Below are 23,698 nucleotides of genomic sequence, written 5' to 3'. Positions count from 1 at the left end.
ATCTCGTAGAATACTTTAACCATTTCATTTATATCACCTCGGTTCAATATCGTATCCCAATCAATTCCCTTCAAGTACTCATTAATGGAATCATAATCGGCTTTATAAAAATTGTAGCGCTCGTTTGAAGTATTAGTCGCAAGTCTATGTTGTCTCGTATAAGGAATACTAATTTCAAGGGGGGGATGCATTGGATCAATATTACTAATTGGATTATAAGAGTAACTGACGGAACATACAGGTAAATCTACGAGTACAAGATCAAGTATCTTTTGCCTATTATTAAGAACATAGTTATATTGGCGCAGGCCATTTCCTGATATAAAATCCAGTAATCTCTGAGCTGGGGGTATGTTATAGTCAGCTGGGCTTAAAGATGCATTCCATGTAGTACAGCTAAGATTAAAGTCGCCAATTATACATGTTAACATATTATGTTGCTCTGAAACTCTATTGCAGTTATTTAAAAAAATATCGAATAATTTCTTATTTACAGGAGGTGGAATATATATACTACAAAATGCTATATGGCGTATACTGTTAAAATGGGGCACATCTACAACCACCCACAAATCTTCACAATCGCTTGCCCAGTTACAAACTCTGTTTGAAATTATATTGGTCTTGACAGCGATTAGAACGCCCCCACCATCAGACTTAATGTTAAGCTTTGCAGGCTCTCTGTCTCTTCGATACACGGTGTAACGAGTGTCAAACAATTCACTACTTGAGATTGAGCTATTCAACCAGGTTTCAGTCAAAATAATAATGTCATAATTATTAACTGCTATGTTACGGTAAACATCTTGGGTTTTGGTTCTTAGTCCGCGAACATTCTGGTATAACATATTAATCGAAGCGCCTTTTTAGGATTATGACACCATTACGTGACCTCAACCTTACACTCTAACTTAAATTACTAAGAAAGTCTATGCTTTTTATTACTTTGTAATCAGAAATATCGTCCTTGGGCATTAGTATACGACCATTTGGAACCCAAACATATTTATAACCTTTTTCTTTGGCTTTAAGTCTCGCCGCGGCATGTAGAGCTTTATTCTCAGGTCACAGATGCTCAATGACATAAATTGGTTGTTTTTCCCCACTTACCCCGATTCCAATGTGAGAGGTGTTCAATTTATCTCGAGGGTTGGTTTTATTATACTTTATCACTGCTGCCAAAACAGTGACCCTAGTAAGCGGAGAATTGAATTGCACTATGACAGATCTCAGTCGAGTACTTTGACGATTTACCTTTACAACTCTCATTACATTCATAATTTTGTCAGTAGCTATATCTAACCCTATTACACTGCCCAGCTGCTCCACGATTTTGATCAGATTTTCATTTTTTCTTTCAGGAACACATTGCAATTCCAGGTTGTTGTATCTAGATCGCTGTTCAAGTTCGTTAACACGTGTGTTTAGGGTATTAATAGTCGCCTCTAGTTTGGCATTATGTTCGTTAAGATCCTTCACAGCTATTTGATTTACACGGTGTTCTTTCAAGAAATCCTCGTACTGGTTGTTTATAAAATTTATAGAATTTTTCATGTCTGTGATTTCTTCCCTTATTACTTTCAATTCACTATTTAGTACGCTTTTTATGGAAGTCCGCATCTGTGTTAGCATTTCTTTCATTTCGGCCCGTACAGTTTCACTCACCATCTCACGTATTTCTTCCAGCTGAGATGATTTTTCTGTTTCTGGTGACGAAACTGCTACTCTTTTGGTCGATATTTTCGTGACATTTTTGTCATAGGCTAAAATGGTGTCTTTAGTACGCACGGGTGTGTTCTCACTGTTGCCTTTCGGCCTTCTCGACATACAAGCGGGACACGTCCAGTCATTCGTGGAATCTGTATCTGTGCTAAATTGCCCGGTCGACTTCAAACACGCACGGTGGTATCCGTTTTTACATTTTGTGCAACACAAATAATCTTCTTCATCATTTACTTCGTTACAACATTTCATGTGTACCTTGTACATTTTTAAACTTCTTTAATTTAATTTAATTCAATTAATTTTAGCGTTACTTTTTAAAGTACTGTGATGAACTCAACAATCAATTTATTAATAATAAAAAAATAGCGTACTCCAACCAGGGGCTCGAACCCCTGACTATGCCTTTACAGTCAAAGAGTTTACAACGTTGAAATTGTTGAAGTGGGTAGTCGCAAAAAATCTCTCTAGAGTTCAATGACCGATCACAATATTCGCAATAACAGAATAATATTATAATCATAGAATTTGCATCACAAACACATTGAATCACTCTTTACTAGTCTAATTAAATTGTTACAGAATTAGTGTTTAATTTTTATACTAACTATCAATCGGTTTTGTTGTTTTAACTTCACTTTCATAACAATAACTTGACAAGAACACGAACACACGTCTTACTTACACGGCGTACGCACGCAACTATATATGGAGCCCATAGCACCGAGCAGGATGGTGAAGTCTAGGCAGGGAGTTATTATGGACACAGTGCGCTGCGCAGAAATGTAATTGGATACTCTTACCGGTTTGTTCTGTAATTTGATAAAAAATATAATAATAAAAATATACATTGATTATTAATTATCCAAGATCAGCAGCTGTGACCAAAGAGTACTTTTATTTACAGTATGGAGGGTTATAGGTAAGGAGAATCATCTGTGTATATGAAAAAGTGTGGGTGGCGCCACAGTAGCATCAAGGTAAATTTTAAAAGAAGTGGCAAATATAAAATAATACTAATGTAAATTGTTGAAATTTTCAATAATTAACTACTTTAGTCGAAAATAATATTAATTTTTTTTAAGCATAAGCTTAAACTTTTCCAACTTATCTCCCTTTATGAGATGATTCTCCTGGCCTCTACCCTTAGAATATTAGCGTTAATATTCTAAGGCCCTCTTTCACCACAGTCAAGCAAACTATCAAGTAAGCTAATCACTGAGTAAAGTCAATAGTAACATAACATGCGAATTTCACGATCTTAAAGTAACACTTATCTTACGATTAACTGTCCCGTTACTAACTTGCCGCGTCTTCTGCCAATTAGCACGGTTACTTGACAGTTGCATTATACATATTATGTGTCTACTATTATTAACAGGTGTTGTTTTGTGCATCTTTCAACAAATTTCAGAGGTAGCTTATAATAAATTATTAGATATGGAGTTACTCGGTTTGATTGATCATCAATTGGAAGAGTTAGATTATTCTTCCACGCAACAAATACCAAGAATGCGTATATATAAATTCCGTGTCGATTATCTTACGGACCTAGATGAAATTGATTTTTTCGCTAGGTTTCGTTTATCAAAGCAGGCAGTGAATCAAGTGCATAACTACATAAAACTTAAAATAATGACTAAATCGCAAAGGTGAGGCTGATTTTCATTAGCTACATAATAAGAAAATAATTTTACTGATAGATCAAATGTCATTCCTTGTACTACTATAAAGTTGTAGCAACCTACTGTAAAAAATATTTATTTCAGAAATCAAGCAGTTCAACCCTAAGATATCTTGCTACTGGATCGTTTTTAAGAAATGCAGCTGATTTTTGTGGTGTGAGTCCTCCAACAGCAAGCCGTGTTGTAAAGAAAGTGACTGAGGCGATTGCTCAACTACGCCCACGAATAATCAAGTTCCCTGATGACCTAAGTACACTTCAGAATGATTTTTATGAAATCGCAAGATTCCCCAGAGTAATTGGAGCAATAGATTGTACTCATGTTACAATCAAGTCAACCGGCACATATTAATTTATTTAATTGCACGGGATACAAGTCCATAGGACATCATCTGATATTTTTGTTTTATTGTTATCATGTTAATGAAAGAAAATAATTTAATTATCTAGTAGGTACAAAATATAACAGACTACTTAAAATTTCAGGTGGTGACACAGCTGAAAATTATAGAAACAGAAAATCAATTTTTTCAATAAATGTTCAGGTGGTGTGTGATAAGCATTTAAAATGTTTAGAACATTGTAGCAAGCTGGCCAGGGTCTGTTCATGATCAGACAATATTCAATAATTCACATTTAAAGCAAAAATTTGAAAGCGGACAATTTGGTGATGGCTTATTACTAGGTGATAGTGGATATGAATTAAAACCCTATCTATTAACACCATTCTTGAACCCAACATCTCCTGTAGAAAATTTATACAATGAGTCACATATACAGACAAGAAATACAGTTGAAAGATGTTTTGGTGTATGCAAAAATGGATTTCCTGTCCTGAGGAGACAGGTAACCTTAAAATTGAAGCAAATCCAAGCTGTAATAGTTGCCTGCTTTGTACTGCACAATATTGCAATAGATTTTAATGTACAAAATTTTGGAAACAGATATGACCCACATATTGACATGGAGTCTTATGAAGAAATGGCAGGACCAAGTCATGAATTAAATAATAATACAAGAAATAGACTAGTGCAAGAATATTTTTTTCCATTACTTAATAATAGACAAATATAAATGAACCAAACTTTATAAATATGTAGCTGTACCTACAACCAATAATATCAATTAATACAAATGTCTAATACCTAACTTGTAACGTAGCATTATAGATCGTAGAGATAGTAATCGTGCGTAATAACTGTAATAAGCGTATGCCGAAAGATTCGTTCTGAAAAGAAATTTTTATTTTATATAACGTAATATTAGCTCTGATAAGAACATTTTATTTTATAAAACGTAATATTAGCTCTGATAAGAATCATTTCATAATGCTGTACATCAACTCATAAAATCATACAGATCACCAGTAATAATCTCATCAATGTACGAGCATCGTCACGTTCTCTCGACGATCGCAGACATACTCACGTGATCAGTCATATGCTCCGCGTTACACAACTGCACAGCAAGGCCGAGTGTCCTCGAATGACGCGTCGGGACTCTGAGGTCGATCGCTATTCATGCAATTTTAATCAATGAGCAACAGCGTAGGTGCGGAATGCTCATTGACATCGTATGATCGAGGTTCGACGCGAGTTTACACAAACTGCGATAGCATTAGTTTTAGAGCGAGATAGAACACATAATATTATTCTCAATTCTTATTGAATGAAACGTTTTACTATTGGTTAAAATGTAAGCTTTAGTATTGGTGTGTATTTTTTGAACTTGAAAATATTTTTTAAATAACAATTGTGATTGGGTAACTTGTTTTAAGGGTTTTGTATATATATCATGAAACTTTTTAATAAATCATATCTTCCACATATTCCTCACAGTCAAGCAGTTGTTTTATTTAATCGCCAAACGCGCAGTCTCTAAAAATATTTATTTAATTGATAGTCATAAAAGTTATTAATATACCCAATATTGAATCAGAGAAGTACCTTTAAGGTAACAGTTACATCACTAAAATCAATTTGAAAACAAATAGAAATGATGCAAGCAACTCTTACAGTGCCTCTGTTTTTGCAATCTATTAAAAATAAGAGAATGAAAATAATAAAAAAAAAAACTCCTTGGCTATTGAAGTGAACTGTCACGATTTTTTCCATCAAAATTAGAAAATTTAATTTTTTACCTCTTTTTATTGGAATAATATCAAAATTATATCAAAAAGTACTATATTATAATAAGAAACACCCATGAAAGTATACCAAAATTGCAAAAATACATAAAAATGCAAAAATTTAAATATAGACAAAAAGGAACAAAATATGTGACCAGTGAACCAGTGATATAGTGAATGTTAACAAGGAGAAATACAAAAAACGCACGCCCACCACCGCAGCTCGTTTCACCAAATGACTCCGCGTCGTCTGAGGAGGTGTACGCCACCCCCCCGGAGAACGATGCGTCGAGTAGTGATGACGAGCTGCTGCCTCCAGCGCCACGCCGAGCACCTGCGCCACGCCGAGGGAGGCCACCGCTGCCGCGCCTGGGGTCAGTGGGACGCCCTGTCCTGCATCCGGCTGCCGCCGTCGGTGGTGCAGTGCGCTGCATGAGATGGACGAATATTGAATTTGACGACCTGTATAGCCGAGTGGTTAGCGATCCTACCTACTAAGCTAGAGGTCCCGGGTTCGAATCCCGGTAGGTGCAACCATTTATATGATGAATATGGATGTTTGTTTCCGAGTCATGGATGTTTAAATGTATTTATGTATGTTTATATGAATTTATGTATGTTTAAGTAAGTATATTGTATTAAATATATCATTATCTTATAACCCATAACACAGGCTATATATGCTTAAGTTATATATGCTTACGTTATTGAAAACTGCCGGAAGTAGTATCTTGTATATTAGAAACGACATCAAAAAGAATTCTAAAGGAATCAATTTTGAGAAAATAAATGCGTTTTATGCCTAACCGAGTAGTAGGTTAAAAGAAAGGTTAAAAAAGCAGGATGTATACCAGATCAAAACGAAGGAATATCTGCGCAACATGCACACACACTATAAAAGTGAAAGAATATTTGGAATGTACTAATTGCAATAACACGGTTGACTTAAAATGTGCTAGCATTACTTTAAAAAGATACAATTCAATGTCGACCGATAAGAGACTCAAATGGAAATGTCATAAATGTAGGAAAAGCTCTACACAGGAAATAAAAAATCTTTCAAATACTGAACAGCTGACACAAAGTATCTCGTTAGATAAAACCATTTCAAATATTAGTAATTTATCCAGCAAGAATACTCTCACACTACATAATCAATCATTAGAAAATATAACATTTTGTAGTTCAATGAAAGACCTACATAATTCAACATTCAGAGATGTCAGCACATGTAGTTTACCAGATCTTGGTACTGTCGAAAGCTCACAGGTTTTAGACCTTAAACAGGACTTAGCAACCCTATCTGGGCAATTAGAAAGTGCTCATGAAGAAATTGCCCAACTAAATATAGAAAACACAAAACAAAGAAAGTTAATTGAAGAAAATGAAAAACAAATAAAATTACTTAAAACATTGCTAAGCGACGGTAATTCTTCAATCAACTCCACACCGCTACGAACAAAAACAAAGAAATCTAAACGCACACCGTCAGTAAAATCCTCTATACAGAACAATATAATATCTCATAAAGCAATAGAACAAATACCAATTAATTTAGAAAATGCACCAGCAGTACCACTAAATTCTGAATTTAATAAAAAACTCGCTCAAAAAAGTACCAATATTCAAAGAAAATCAGGAAGAAAAATTTACATTATAGGAAGTCAACAATCTAAAAATTTATCCTCAGCGCTCATTCAGTCGAGAAGAACTAATCCGTATGAAAAATATACAATTGAAGCGTTCATCAAACCCGATGCAACGACAGGGGACATCCTCAAATCTTGTGAGTTGTATGATTTTTCCTGTAACGACAAATTAATATTAACTGTAGGTGAAAATGACTGTGATCCAATTAAAATATCATCTGACTTATATACAAAAATAAATTCTCTACCACAAGTCCATATTATTGTAACTAGTGTGACTTTCAGTAGGCATTTGAATGAACTGAAACTTAATGACATGTTGCGATTGATATGTAACAAGTTTCCTAATTGTACGTTTCTTAATCTCGATGAAAACATTTATCGAAATAACACGCCGTATTATAATATATGCCATAAAATAAATCTCGTAATTGACCAAATAGACTACAATAAAAGGTTTTTGAATTTCAAAAAACAAAGACACATAAATCGTTCCACACTAAAAGGAACGATACCATATTATTTTAAGAAAGTGACTCATGGCGTAACTTCAAAAAATGATCAAACTTTAAATTCATCTCAGGATGCACCAAAGAAGGGAACAATTCCTTTTTATTTTAAACCAAATAAAGTTGATGACAGCAAAAATGGGGAAAAACTGTTTTTTCGTGCCAAAAATTAATAATTCAACATGAACTTGTAAAGTTCTTCACCAAAATGTTGCTGGCTTTCTAGCAAAGAAAGACTTAATAGAAATCATGGTTGAAGATCTGCAAAATACAGATAAAATTGACATACTATGCTTCACGGAAACATTCATTCCAAAAGGGCATGAAAGTAATATAAAACTAAATGGGTATCTGTTAGCATCAAATTACAGTAGAATAAAAAGAAGGGGTGGTGTTTGTATATTAACATCACAAGGGATAGGATCAAAAAATTTAGAATACCTACATACTTTGTGTGAACCGAAAGCATTTGAATGTTGTGGGATAGACATAGTGGACAAAAATTTGTTTATCATTTGTATCTACAGGACACCTGATTCTGATGTAAGTATATTTTTTGAAAAACTAAGAACCGTGCTTCAGAAATACTGTAAAAAGAATAAAAAAATTATTATATCAGGAGATTTTAATATTAATACACTGAATTGTAATAAAATCTCTCAACAGTTAAAGCAAATCGTGCAAAACTTTAACTTTAGATTACACATTAATCTACCAACGAGAAATAGCACATGCATTGATCATATAATAAGTAATATTGATGGCGCTATAGGTTCTTTACATAATTACGATATTTCTGACCATAACACAGCACAAATTCTAAGTTTCGAAAGTGTTAACATTAAAAATAAAATATCTATGTTTATGTACAAACGTAATTATAGTAATTATAATATTGAGATATTCAAAAATTACCTAAAAAGCTTGTCGTTCAATGAAGTCTATGAAGAAAAAAATTTCAATAACGCTTTTAGCAAATTTCATTCCTTAGTAACTCTATTATATAGACTTTGTTTTCCGAGAATAAAAATTAAAAATATGGAATCCAATGGAAAGCCCAAATGGATAACTAAAGGTATTCGAATAAGCTGTAAAATAAAAAGAGTATTAAGATATAGAAAATGTAGAAAAAAAGACGATAGCAATAAGAATAATTATTTGAAATATGCAAGAACACTTAAATATTGTATTGCCACATCAAAAAAATTGAGTAATACCCATTATGTAGCAAACAGTAAAAACATATGCTATGCGACGTGGAGAATTATTAAAAATGAAACAAAAAGTAACAATAGTGACACTTGTATAGAATCAGTTATAGTAAATAATAATGAGATTAATAATACTAAAGATATAGCAAACAGTTTTAATGATTATTGGATAAATTTGACTAACAGCAGTGATAAATGTCTGACAAAGCGAAAGTTGAAACCTTGTATAAATCAAAATAAAACTGGAAGTAGTATTTTTCTCAATCCAGTAACGGAAAACGAAACATTAAAAATAATACAATTGTTGAGGAATACTAAAGCAGTAGGCTATGATGAAATTCTCACAAAAATTATTAAAATATGCAAAGATGAACTAGTACCAGTTATAACATACCTAATCAATTTGTCGTTTGAAACTGGTGAATTCCCAGACGCACTAAAATTATCGGTGGTCAAGCCACTACATAAAAAAGACGATAAAAAACAACTTAATAACTACCGCCCAATCGCACTCGTATCTATTTTTTCAAAAGTCTTTGAGAAAGCAATGTATGGTCGTTTAACAATTTTTTTTACAAAAAATAATATAATAAACAAGCAACAATTTGGCTTTCAAAAAAACAAGTCAACAACATTAGCTGCATTTAAACTGGTTAACAAAATAGCAGAAAATATAGATTCAAAAAAACCAACGTGTGTAATATTTTTTGATATGAGCAAGGCTTTTGACTTCGTATCACACACCATCTTGTTGGATAAGTTGGAGCAAAATGGCGTTAGAGGACCAGCTCTTAACTGGATGGAGTCCTACTTAAAAGACCGTAAGCAATGTGTGGAGATCAATTCTATCGACGAAAAGGCTACCATAATTGCCCAACAATCAAACTTTAAATTAAATAAATTTGGTGTTCCGCAAGGAAGCGTCCTTGGACCATTATTGTTTTTAATTTATATTAATGACCTGCCTAGTGTGACAAAAAATGACTGTTATTTATTTGCCGATGATATATCAATAATTATGACATGTAATAATAAAAATGAGATTGATATTTATGAAAGTGAAATTAATAATGAAATTAATACAGTGGTAAATTGGCTAGAGGATAATAATCTTCAAGTTAATATTAAAAAAACCTCATTTATGCAATTTAGTTTAAGTAACCGCTCTAATAACTATAGCCTTAAGATAAATTATACAAATACCCAAATAGAAGAAGCTTTGCATGTTCAATTTTTAGGAGTACTTCTAGATAAAAATCTAAAATGGAAAGAGCATGTAGACATGGTATGCCAAAAAATTGATAGATATGTTTATGTGTTATATAGATTGCGTAAAACGGCTTTACAAAGTACAGTCCTGGCAGCTTATCATGGTTATGTCGCATCAGTACTTCGATATGGACTAATCTTGTGGGGAAACTCTAGCGAGGCTAATAGGGCTTTCATGGCCCAAAAGAGATGCTTAAGAGCTATGACAGGAGCTTTTTACTTTGATTCGTGTGAACCACTGTTTAAAGAATTACGTATTCTTCCATTTCCCTGTATGTATATATACGAAATATGTATCTTTGTCAAACAACATGACCATTTATTTACAAAAGCAAGAGATATTTATCCGAGAAATACAAGAAACGGTGACAGACTGGTGATTGCACACAAATTTCATAATGCATCCTACGGAAAATGTAGCTATGTCATGTGTATAAAAATATTTAATAAACTCCCTCCAAGCTTACGCGTATTACCCGTCCAACGATTTAAAAAGGATCTTTTTACATGGCTTATAGATAAATGTTTTTATTCCATAAATGAAATGTTGACACATTAGGTTAAATTAAATTGACTTTAAAATATATATTAATTCTAGTCTTTAAATAATGACATTTAAAATAATAATTATAATTTAAATTAACCTAAGTGCTTAAAATATAGAGTTTGTTAATCAATTATAATAATAACTAGAATTTTGTTAATAGTAATTTTGCATGCCAGAAATGGCCGATAACATTGATACATTAAAACTACTTACACCCATTGTTACATGTTTTCTAGCAAAATAAAGAATTTATTTATTTATTTATTTATTATTTATTTAACTTGGGGCAAGAAAATTTGTGTGAAAAGTGTGTCAATATTATTATATTATATATATTATCAACGAAAATGTCATGCGAGCGTACTATGGGGCGACAGAAAGGAAAAAAAACCTCACTGCGTATCATTCCCGAATGCTTTCTCTGTTTCAGATCCTTAAACCAGGAATGACCGTTACGACACAACGACTTTCTGATCAAGTGCGGTTTATTAAACGCAACAACGTGTTGGATGATGCTACGCTTGATCGACTACGCTTTGAGGTGACAGTCTCTACACCTACCACTAATCGATCTCAACCATCTAACGATCAAGCGAACTCACAAACTAATCTGATGTCACCTACAGATTGTAGTTCTGTCGTGGTGGACGTCGAGACTGTAACTGTAAGTACCCATGATAATGAGCAATTGAGGAGGGCTTTGGAAGATTCGATTCACGAGTTCAGACAAATACCAGCTTCTGGGAAACCGCGACTTCCCCGTTTTCCTACGCATAATCGTTACATATCGTTAGTTGTGGCTTTGGATCGTATACTTGATACTTATCTACAATCTAGCCAAGACCTTGCTGATACACATTCGATCCTTTACTGTACAGCCATTGCAGCATGCCGTGTCGCTCACGTCAGGTTTCCGGATTCTGATAGGAGGGCACGGGTCGCTGGTGAAACACCTCATTGACAAAAAAGGATCGAACAACGTATCAATGCTGCTAGAACCAAGATAGGCAAACTAATTTGTTTTAGATCGGGTAATACCCGCCCAAGAGTCATGACTTTTGTGACACAGGCCTTTGCTGGAACAAATATAAAACCTAAAGATTACCTGTAGTATACCTGTTATAGTACCTGTGTCACGGAACAAATTGACTATCTAAAGCAGAAGGTTTCCGCGTGGGCGAACCGGATCCGCCGCTATGAAAAACGCGCAGACAGATATCAGAATCGCATCTCCCAAAGTGACCAAATAAAGGTATATAGAAGTTGGGAAGACAACGCACCCGGTGGTACTGATGTTCACCTGCCAAATAGGGATGAGATGTATTCTTTAGAGAGAAAAATATTTGGTCGGTGCCCACCACCCACACTGACAATGAATGGATGAATACCGTTGAGCGCTCGTGTGAACAGTTGCAACCTATGGCACCTGTTGTTATTAGTCCTCTTGATGTCACAAACGCAATAAGTATAACCCACAACTGGAAAAGCCCAGGGCCAGATGGATTACAAAATTTTTGGTTGAAATGGTTGCGGTCTTCACACGGGTGCTTAACTAAACAATAGCAGGAAGTCATTAAATCGGAATCCCTCCCTTCTTTTATGACAACAGGTATCACCTTTCTGCTCCATAAATCGGGTAGTGCCATGGAACCTAGAAACTTTCGACCAGTAACATGCTTACCCACAATCTATAAGCTCCTTACATCCATATTGACATCAAAATTAAATAACCATTTGTGTGAAAATAAAATTTTGGACCCTGCTCAAAATGGATGTAAGGTTGGGTCCCGTCCCCTCATTGATGAGGAGAAGCTCCTTTGTACCACAATTTCAACAAATATATGGATGATCTAAAGTTATATGCACGGAATAAACAGGACTTGATATCGTTATTAAATGTCACGCAAACATAAATGTTTTAAGATCATCCATATATTTGTTGAAATTGTTTCTCCTCGCTTACGAAACTGAAACCCCAACCTAGTATTCTTCAGTAGAACACCTAAGGGATTCAGAGTTAGGCAAAACCACAAAGGACTTAGACTATCACCCTGATATCACCCGCTCAATCTTTATAGGTTCCGAAATGTTAAGGTTCCCCGCCGCATCATGGAGACATAGAGCTGTGGTCCACTGCCTCATACATGAGCCAAGAAAGGCATTATCTACTTTGTACAGTTCCAGTACTCGTCTCAACTACGTATGAGGCACCGAATCATAGGACTTCTTATAATCAATCCAAGCGGCAGAGAGGTTCTTCTTATTTCGACGAACCTGTTGGTTAACAGCCATGTCAATGAGGAGAAGCTCCTTTGTACCACGGGACCCAACCTTACATCCATTTTGAGCAGGGTCCAAAATTTTATTTTCACACAAATGGTTATTTAATTTTGATGTCAATATGGATGTAAGGAGCTTATAGATTGTGGGTAAGCATGTTACTGGTCGAAAGTTTCTAGGTTCCATGGCACTACCCGATTTATGGAGCAGAAAGGTGATACCTGTTGTCATAAAAGAAGGGAGGGATTCCGATTTAATGACTTCCTGCTATTGTTTAGTTAAGCACCCGTGTGAAGACCGCAACCATTTCAACCAAAAATTTTGTAATCCATCTGGCCCTGGGCTTTTCCAGTTGTGGGTTATACTTATTGCGTTTGTGACATCAAGAGGACTAATAACAACAGGTGCCATAGGTTGCAACTGTTCACACGAGCGCTCAACGGTATTCATCCATTCATTGTCAGTGTGGGTGGTGGGCACCGACCAAATATTTTTCTCTCTAAAGAATACATCTCATCCCTATTTGGCAGGTGAACATCAGTACCACCGGGTGCGTTGTCTTCCCAACTTCTATATACCTTTATTTGGTCACTTTGGGAGATGCGATTCTGATATCTGTCTGCGCGTTTTTCATAGCGGCGGATCCGGTTCGCCCACGCGGAAACCTTCTGCTTTAGATAGTCAATTTGTTCCGTGACACAGGTACTATAACAGGTATACTACAGGTAATCTTTAGGTTTTATATTTGTTCCAGCAAAGGCCTGTGTCACAAAAGTCATGACTCTTGGGCGGGTATTACCCGATCTAAAACAAATTAGTTTGCCTATCTTGGTTCTAGCAGCATTGATACGTTGTTCGATCCTTTTTTGTCAATGAGGTGTTTCACCAGCGACCCGTGCCCTCCTATCAGAATCCGGAAACCTGACGTGAGCGACACGGCATGCTGCAATGGCTGTACAGTAAAGGATCGAATGTGTATCAGCAAGGTCTTGGCTAGATTGTAGATAAGTATCAAGTATACGATCCAAAGCCACAACTAACGATATGTAACGATTATGCGTAGGAAAACGGGGAAGTCGCGGTTTCCCAGAAGCTGGTATTTGTCTGAACTCGTGAATCGAATCTTCCAAAGCCCTCCTCAATTGCTCATTATCATGGGTACTTACAGTTACAGTCTCGACGTCCACCACGACAGAACTACAATCTGTAGGTGACATCAGATTAGTTTGTGAGTTCGCTTGATCGTTAGATGGTTGAGATTGATTAGTGGTAGGTGTAGAGACTGTCACCTCAAAGCGTAGTCGATCAAGCGTAGCATCATCCAACACGTTGTTGCGTTTAATAAACCGCACTTGATCAGAAAGTCGTTGTGTCGTAACGGTCATTCCTGGTTTAAGGATCTGAAACAGAGAAAGCATTCGGGAATGATACGCAGTGAGGTTTTTTTTCCTTTCTGTCGCCCCATAGTACGCTCGCATGACATTTTCGTTGATAATATATATAATATAATAATATTGACACACTTTTCACACAAATTTTCTTGCCCCAAGTTAAGCATATATAGCCTGTGTTATGGGTTATAAGATAATGATATATTTAATACAATATACTTACTTAAACATACATAAATTCATATAAACATACATAAATACATTTAAACATCCATGACTCGGAAACAAACATCCATATTCATCATATAAATGGTTGCACCTACCGGGATTCGAACCCGGGACCTCTAGCTTAGTAGGTAGGATCGCTAACCACTCGGCTATACAGGTCGTCAAATTCAATATTCGTCCATCTCATGCAGCGCACTGCACCACCGACGGCGGCAGCCGGATGCAGGACAGGGCGTCCCACTGACCCCAGGCGCGGCAGCGGTGGCCTCCCTCGGCGTGGCGCAGGTGCTCGGCGTGGCGCTGGAGGCAGCAGCTCGTCATCACTACTCGACGCATCGTTCTCCGGGGGGGTGGCGTACACCTCCTCAGACGACGCGGAGTCATTTGGTGAAACGAGCTGCGGTGGTGGGCGTGCGTTTTTTGTATTTCTCCTTGTTAACATTCACTATATCACTGGTTCACTGGTCACATATTTTGTTCCTTTTTGTCTATATTTAAATTTTTGCATTTTTATGTATTTTTGCAATTTTGGTATACTTTCATGGGTGTTTCTTATTATAATATAGTACTTTTTGATATAATTTTGATATTATTCCAATAAAAAGAGGTAAAAAATTAAATTTTCTAATTTTGATGGAAAAAATCGTGACAGTTCACTTCAATAGCCAAGGAGTTTTTTTTTTTATTATTTTCATTCTCTTATTTTTAATAGATTGCAAAAACAGAGGCACTGTAAGAGTTGCTTGCATCATTTCTATTTGTTTTCAAATTGATTTTAGTGATGTAACTGTTACCTTAAAGGTACTTCTCTGATTCAATATTGGGTATATTAATAACTTTTATGACTATCAATTAAATAAATATTTTTAGAGACTGCGCGTTTGGCGATTAAATAAAACAACTGCTTGACTGTGAGGAATATGTGGAAGATATGATTTATTAAAAAGTTTCATGATATATATACAAAACCCTTAAAACAAGTTACCCAATCACAATTGTTATGTAAAAAATATTTTCAAGTTCAAAAAATACACACCAATACTAAAGCTTACATTTTAACCAATAGTAAAACGTTTCATTCAATAAGAATTGAGAATAATATTATGTGTTCTATCTCGCTCTAAAACTAATGCTATCGCAGTTTGTGTAAACTCGCGTCGAACCTCGATCATACGATGTCAATGAGCATTCCGCACCTACGCTGTTGCTCATTGATTAAAATTGCATGAATAGCGATCGACCTCAGAGTCCCGACGCGTCATTCGAGGACACTCGGCCTTGCTGTGCAGTTGTGTAACGCGGAGCATATGACTGATCACGTGAGTATGTCTGCGATCGTCGAGAGAACGTGACGATGCTCGTACATTGATGAGATTATTACTGGTGATCTGTATGATTTTATGAGTTGATGTACAGCATTATGAAATGATTCTTATCAGAGCTAATATTACGTTTTATAAAATAAAATGTTCTTATCAGAGCTAATATTACGTTATATAAAATAAAATTTTCTTTTCAGAACGAATCTTTCGGCATACGCTTATTACAGTTATTACGCACGATTACTATCTCTACGATCTATAATGCTACGTTACAAGTTAGGTATTAGACATTTGTATTAATTGATATTATTGGTTGTAGGTACAGCTACATATTTATAAAGTTTGGTTCATTTATATTTGTCTATTATTAAGTAATGGAAAAAAATATTCTTGCACTAGTCTATTTCTTGTATTATTATTTAATTCATGACTTGGTCCTGCCATTTCTTCATAAGACTCCATGTCAATATGTGGGTCATATCTGTTTCCAAAATTTTGTACATTAAAATCTATTGCAATATTGTGCAGTACAAAGCAGGCAACTATTACAGCTTGGATTTGCTTCAATTTTAAGGTTACCTGTCTCCTCAGGACAGGAAATCCATTTTTGCATACACCAAAACATCTTTCAACTGTATTTCTTGTCTGTATATATGACTCATTGTATAAATTTTCTACAGGAGATGTTGGGTTCAAGAATGGTGTTAATAGATAGGGTTTTAATTCATATCCACTATCACCTAGTAATAAGCCATCACCAAATTGTCCGCTTTCAAATTTTTGCTTTAAATGTGAATTATTGAATATTGTCTGATCATGAACAGACCCTGGCCAGCTTGCTACAATGTTCTAAACATTTTAAATGCTTATCACACACCACCTGAACATTTATTGAAAAAATTGATTTTCTGTTTCTATAATTTTCAGCTGTGTCACCACCTGAAATTTTAAGTAGTCTGTTATATTTTGTACCTACTAGATAATTAAATTATTTTCTTTCATTAACATGATAACAATAAAACAAAAATATCAGATGATGTCCTATGGACTTGTATCCCGTGCAATTAAATAAATTAATATGTGCCGGTTGACTTGATTGTAACATGAGTACAATCTATTGCTCCAATTACTCTGGGGAATCTTGCGATTTCATAAAAATCATTCTGAAGTGTACTTAGGTCATCAGGGAACTTGATTATTCGTGGGCGTAGTTGAGCAATCGCCTCAGTCACTTTCTTTACAACACGGCTTGCTGTTGGAGGACTCACACCACAAAAATCAGCTGCATTTCTTAAAAACGATCCAGTAGCAAGATATCTTAGGGTTGAACTGCTTGATTTCTGAAATAAATATTTTTTACAGTAGGTTGCTACAACTTTATAGTAGTACAAGGAATGACATTTGATCTATCAGTAAAATTATTTTCTTATTATGTAGCTAATGAAAATCAGCCTCACCTTTGCGATTTAGTCATTATTTTAAGTTTTATGTAGTTATGCACTTGATTCACTGCCTGCTTTGATAAACGAAACCTAGCGAAAAAATCAATTTCATCTAGGTCCGTAAGATAATCGACACGGAATTTATATATACGCATTCTTGGTATTTGTTGCGTGGAAGAATAATCTAACTCTTCCAATTGATGATCAATCAAACCGAGTAACTCCATATCTAATAATTTATTATAAGCTACCTCTGAAATTTGTTGAAAGATGCACAAAACAACACCTGTTAATAATAGTAGACACATAATATGTATAATGCAACTGTCAAGTAACCGTGCTAATTGGCAGAAGACGCGGCAAGTTAGTAACGAGACAGTTAATCGTAAGATAAGTGTTACTTTAAGATCGTGAAATTCGCATGTTATGTTACTATTGACTTTACTCAGTGATTAGCTTACTTGATAGTTTGCTTGACTGTGGTGAAAGAGGGCCTTAGAATATTAACGCTAATATTCTAAGGGTAGAGGCCAGGAGAATCATCTCATAAAGGGAGATAAGTTGGAAAAGTTTAAGCTTATGCTTAAAAAAAATTAATATTATTTTCGACTAAAGTAGTTAATTATTGAAAATTTCAACAATTTACATTAGTATTATTTTATATTTGCCACTTCTTTTAAAATTTACCTTGATGCTACTGTGGCGCCACCCACACTTTTTCATATACACAGATGATTCTCCTTACCTATAACCCTCCATACTGTAAATAAAAGTACTCTTTGGTCACAGCTGCTGATCTTGGATAATTAATAATCAATGTATATTTTTATTATTATATTTTTTATCAAATTACAGAACAAACCGGTAAGAGTATCCAATTACATTTCTGCGCAGCGCACTGTGTCCATAATAACTCCCTGCCTAGACTTCACCATCCTGCTCGGTGCTATGGGCTCCATATATAGTTGCGTGCGTACGCCGTGTAAGTAAGACGTGTGTTCGTGTTCTTGTCAAGTTATTGTTATGAAAGTGAAGTTAAAACAACAAAACCGATTGATAGTTAGTATAAAAATTAAACACTAATTCTGTAACAATTTAATTAGACTAGTAAAGAGTGATTCAATGTGTTTGTGATGCAAATTCTATGATTATAATATTATTCTGTTATTGCGAATATTGTGATCGGTCATTGAACTCTAGAGAGATTTTTTGCGACTACCCACTTCAACAATTTCAACGTTGTAAACTCTTTGACTGTAAAGGCATAGTCAGGGGTTCGAGCCCCTGGTTGGAGTACGCTATTTTTTTATTATTAATAAATTGATTGTTGAGTTCATCACAGTACTTTAAAAAGTAACGCTAAAATTAATTGAATTAAATTAAATTAAAGAAGTTTAAAAATGTACAAGGTACACATGAAATGTTGTAACGAAGTAAATGATGAAGAAGATTATTTGTGTTGCACAAAATGTAAAAACGGATACCACCGTGCGTGTTTGAAGTCGACCGGGCAATTTAGCACAGATACAGATTCCACGAATGACTGGACGTGTCCCGCTTGTATGTCGAGAAGGCCGAAAGGCAACAGTGAGAACACACCCGTGCGTACTAAAGACACCATTTTAGCCTATGACAAAAATGTCACGAAAATATCGACCAAAAGAGTAGCAGTTTCGTCACCAGAAACAGAAAAATCATCTCAGCTGGAAGAAATACGTGAGATGGTGAGTGAAACTGTACGGGCCGAAATGAAAGAAATGCTAACACAGATGCGGACTTCCATAAAAAGCGTACTAAATAGTGAATTGAAAGTAATAAGGGAAGAAATCACAGACATGAAAAATTCTATAAATTTTATAAACAACCAGTACGAGGATTTCTTGAAAGAACACCGTGTAAATCAAATAGCTGTGAAGGATCTTAACGAACATAATGCCAAACTAGAGGCGACTATTAATACCCTAAACACACCTGTTAACGAACTTGAACAGCGATCTAGATACAACAACCTGGAATTGCAATGTGTTCCTGAAAGAAAAAATGAAAATCTGATCAAAATCGTGGAGCAGCTGGGCAGTGTAATAGGGTTAGATATAGCTACTGACAAAATTATGAATGTAATGAGAGTTGTAAAGGTAAATCGTCAAAGTACTCGACTGAGATCTGTCATAGTGCAATTCAATTCTCCGCTTACTAGGGTCACTGTTTTGGCAGCAGTGATAAAGTATAATAAAACCAACCCTCGAGATAAATTGAACACCTCTCACATTGGAATCGGGGTAAGTGGGGAAAAACAACCAATTTATGTCATTGAGCATCTGTGACCTGAGAATAAAGCTCTACATGCCGCGGCGAGACTTAAAGCCAAAGAAAAAGGTTATAAATATGTTTGGGTTCCAAATGGTCGTATACTAATGCCCAAGGACGATATTTCTGATTACAAAGTAATAAAAAGCATAGACTTTCTTAGTAATTTAAGTTAGAGTGTAAGGTTGAGGTCACGTAATGGTGTCATAATCCTAAAAAGGCGCTTCGATTAATATGTTATACCAGAATGTTCGCGGACTAAGAACCAAAACCCAAGATGTTTACCGTAACATAGCAGTTAATAATTATGACATTATTATTTTGACTGAAACCTGGTTGAATAGCTCAATCTCAAGTAGTGAATTGTTTGACACTCGTTACACCGTGTATCAAAGAGACAGAGAGCCTGCAAAGCTTAACATTAAGTCTGATGGTGGGGGCGTTCTAATCGCTGTCAAGACCAATATAATTTCAAACAGAGTTTGTAACTGGGCAAGCGATTGTGAAGATTTGTGGGTGGTTGTAGATGTGCCCCATTTTAACAGTATACGCCATATAGCATTTTGTAGTATATATATTCCACCTCCTGTAAATAAGAAATTATTCGATATTTTTTTAAATAACTGCAATAGAGTTTCAGAGCAACATAATATGTTAACATGTATAATTGGCGACTTTAATCTTAGCTGTACTACATGGAATGCATCTTTAAGCCCAGCTGACTATAACATACCCCCAGCTCAGAGATTACTGGATTTTATATCAGGAAATGGCCTGCGCCAATATAACTATGTTCTTAATAATAGGCAAAAGATACTTGATCTTGTACTCGTAGATTTACCTGTATGTTCCGTCAGTTACTCTTATAATCCAATTAGTAATATTGATCCAATGCATCCCCCCCTTGAAATTAGTATTCCTTATACGAGACAACATAGACTTGCGACTAATACTTCAAACGAGCGCTACAATTTTTATAAAGCCGATTATGATTCCATTAATGAGTACTTGAAGGGAATTGATTGGGATACGATATTGAACCGAGGTGATATAAATGAAATGGTTAAAGTATTCTACGAGATTTTACAGGTTGCTATCACAGATTATGTTCCCTTAAAAAAAGTTAAAAGCAGTAGGTACCCTTCATGGATGAATCATAAGGTTGTAAAAAGAATTAAAGAAAAACACAAAATGCTAAAACGATTTAAAAAATATAATAATCCAATGGATGAAATAGAACTAAGAGTGCTTAGTGATCGCTGTGAGAAAATGACGCGTGATGCCTATAAAATTTTTAATGAAGACCTGGAAAAGAAAATTCAGAAAAATCCGAAAGCATTTTGGACGTTCCTAAAGAGTAAACGTAGTAATTTTAACTCATATCCAGCTGCAATGAGTAACGGAATTAAAACCTCAACTAGCGGATTGGAAATTTGCAATATGTTCTCTAGTTATTTTGCTTCGGTATATGATGAATCAAATAGTTCTTGTAATTTAGACTCATTATCTTATTTACGAAAGATTCTCTATCTGGACGTTAGTGAAAATCTTGCAGGCATAGAAATAAATCAGAATGACATCTATAAAAAGCTGAAAAGGCTCGATATTGCAAAAGGTGCGGGACCGGACAATGTACCACCGGCATTCATAAAAAATTGTGCATCAAGCTTAACTTCACCTTTATATCTTATTTTTAAAGCCTCGCTTAATTCGGGTAGTTTTCCAGCTTTATGGAAACAAGCAAAAGTTGTTCCAATATATAAGAGTGAAGACGAGAAAGACATACACAATTACAGGCCTATATCGATTCTTTCGGTTTTTGCAAAGGTCTTTGAATCTTTAGTTTGTCCGACAATTCAAATGCATTTCAAACGTTTCGTGTCTGAGCATCAACATGGATTTTTGCCAGGTAGGTCTACCACAACTAATTTGGTAAGTACCACATCTTCATTGTCGGAAGCTATTGACTCGCAGAAGCAGGTGGATACCATATATACCGACTTTAAAAAGGCATTTGATAAAGTTCCACATGGAGTACTCATTGGAAAATTATCGTTATATGGGTTTTCAGGCCCAGTGCTGAAGTGGCTTTCATCATACTTACAAAACCGTTCGTTTTATGTAGTCATTAATGGATTTAGCTCTTCAACTAATCTGGTAACATCAGGTATACCTCAAGGTTCACATCTTGGCCCAATTATATTTAATATATTTGTGAACGACATTGTTTCTTGTTTTGAACACTGCACACCATATTTATATGCCGATGACTTAAAAATAACGAGAACAATGTCTTCGCCAGGTAATTCGATTCTATTACAGGACGATCTAAATAAACTTACCAATTGGTGTGAATCTAATGGCATGCAACTCAACTGCAGTAAATGTGTGCATATTAAATTTACTCGCAAAAATAATATTATTCCGACAAGGTATGAACTGTATGGTAATACTCTTAAAGAAGTTGAACTCATGAGGGACTTGGGTGTTATGCTTGATAGGAAATTGACTTATCTCTACCACATAGAAATTGTAATAAGCAAAGCGTCAAAATTATTAGGTTTTATTATGCAACAAGGTCGAAATTTTAAAGATGCCAAAACAAAAATCTGTCTTTACAACAGCCTTGTCCGCAGTCATTTAGAGTATTGTAGCGTTGTTTGGCGGCCACATTATTCTACACACTACTTAAGACTGGAGCGTGTGCAGAAAAGGTTCATGTGGCATCTATCATACTCAGCGAATATTTACAAAACGGTGGTGTCCTATAAAAAAAAGATTAGAACACTAACATGATGACTCTTAAACAAAGAAGAGAATTTTTGGACTTAATTTTTTTATATAAATTGCTAAGAAACAATTTAGACTGCCCCAGTTTACTACGTAAAATTAATTTCCGAGTACCACGCAGATATCCCCTATCAGCAATATAGCAATTACTATATAGCAGATATAGCAATTACTCCGGTCGTGCCTCCATGCACTAGAACAGTCTTTGGCGCCAATTGCACTATCCCTCGCTTGTGTAAAGTATATAATAAATTCAGTTCACTAATTGATATAAATATTGATTCCCCTAACACTATTCGTAAATAAGTTATCAGCTATCTAGTCAGCCAGTTATGAGTGTGATAGATTACTTTGCTCTGTTAGTTATAACATAGGTAATATATTTTAATTAAAGATTAGTGTATTTTATTTTATTATATAATTTCTTAGCTTAGATTTAGATTTTTGTTGTACCTAGTTGTATGTAATTAAAACGCTTATTACTTGTTTCTAACTATCCGTTAAACAATTCTCAATTGATTATTGCAGACTTTAAAATTTTCCATACTTTTTTTTCGCCGGTTTTAGTTTTTAACTCACTTTTATATTTGTAATAATGTATCGATAAGCGAAATTAGCATGTAGTGTTTACCTTTAAATGATTTTGCATACCCTGCACATGTAATTTAAATTGTTTAAGAAATATTTTTATGTAAAATCGCTGGTAGACCAATAAATAAATAAATAAAATATATCAACGCTTCTAGGGCTTATTTCAGAAATTCATATAACGTAGTGGTTAATATCTCTTTGATTCATATATTCATACATAAAGAACCATAATTTCACAACGAAACTAGTTTTTTTTGTTTTCTTTGACACTGTGTGCGCATTCAGCCACACAAGGAGTTACTCGGGATCTAAGTACTTTATATCTACTTTGTGCACGGTCCACGGCTTGATTCCTTTGAAGTTGTGTAGAGACTCAGAAGCGATTCTTTCAGTATTTTTCCCTACTGCATTACTTATTAAGACAATATTCCTGGAGGTTGTCTGATTTACCAAGGATTGCACCACAAGTACTAGATATTCATGTACTTACCTACATATTACTGCATCAACAAAATAAAACACAGTTTTTATAATTATGTATTTAATGTCCGTACATGTTTGATAATATTTTCAACTTTTATCCCTTCAACTTACTTGTTGAATGTCAAATGTTAGTCAATACGACTGA

At 34.9% G+C, this 23,698-nt stretch overlaps 2 pseudogenes; one reads left to right on the top strand and one right to left on the bottom strand.

The window, feature by feature from the left end:
• The first annotated feature begins 3,357 nt into the window (after positions 1 to 3,357).
• On the top strand, positions 3,358 to 4,480 carry LOC126973572 (putative nuclease HARBI1; annotated as a pseudogene).
• An 11,811-nt stretch (positions 4,481 to 16,291) lies between these two features.
• On the bottom strand, positions 16,292 to 17,414 carry LOC126973571 (putative nuclease HARBI1; annotated as a pseudogene).
• Positions 17,415 to 23,698: the final 6,284 nt, after the last annotated feature.

This window comes from Leptidea sinapis, chromosome 29 (assembly GCF_905404315.1).
Source record: "Leptidea sinapis chromosome 29, ilLepSina1.1, whole genome shotgun sequence".
Classification (NCBI taxonomy): domain Eukaryota; kingdom Metazoa; phylum Arthropoda; class Insecta; order Lepidoptera; family Pieridae; genus Leptidea; species Leptidea sinapis.
Note: the sequence above shows the minus strand (reverse complement) of the source record. Positions and strands in the feature narration are given on the sequence as shown.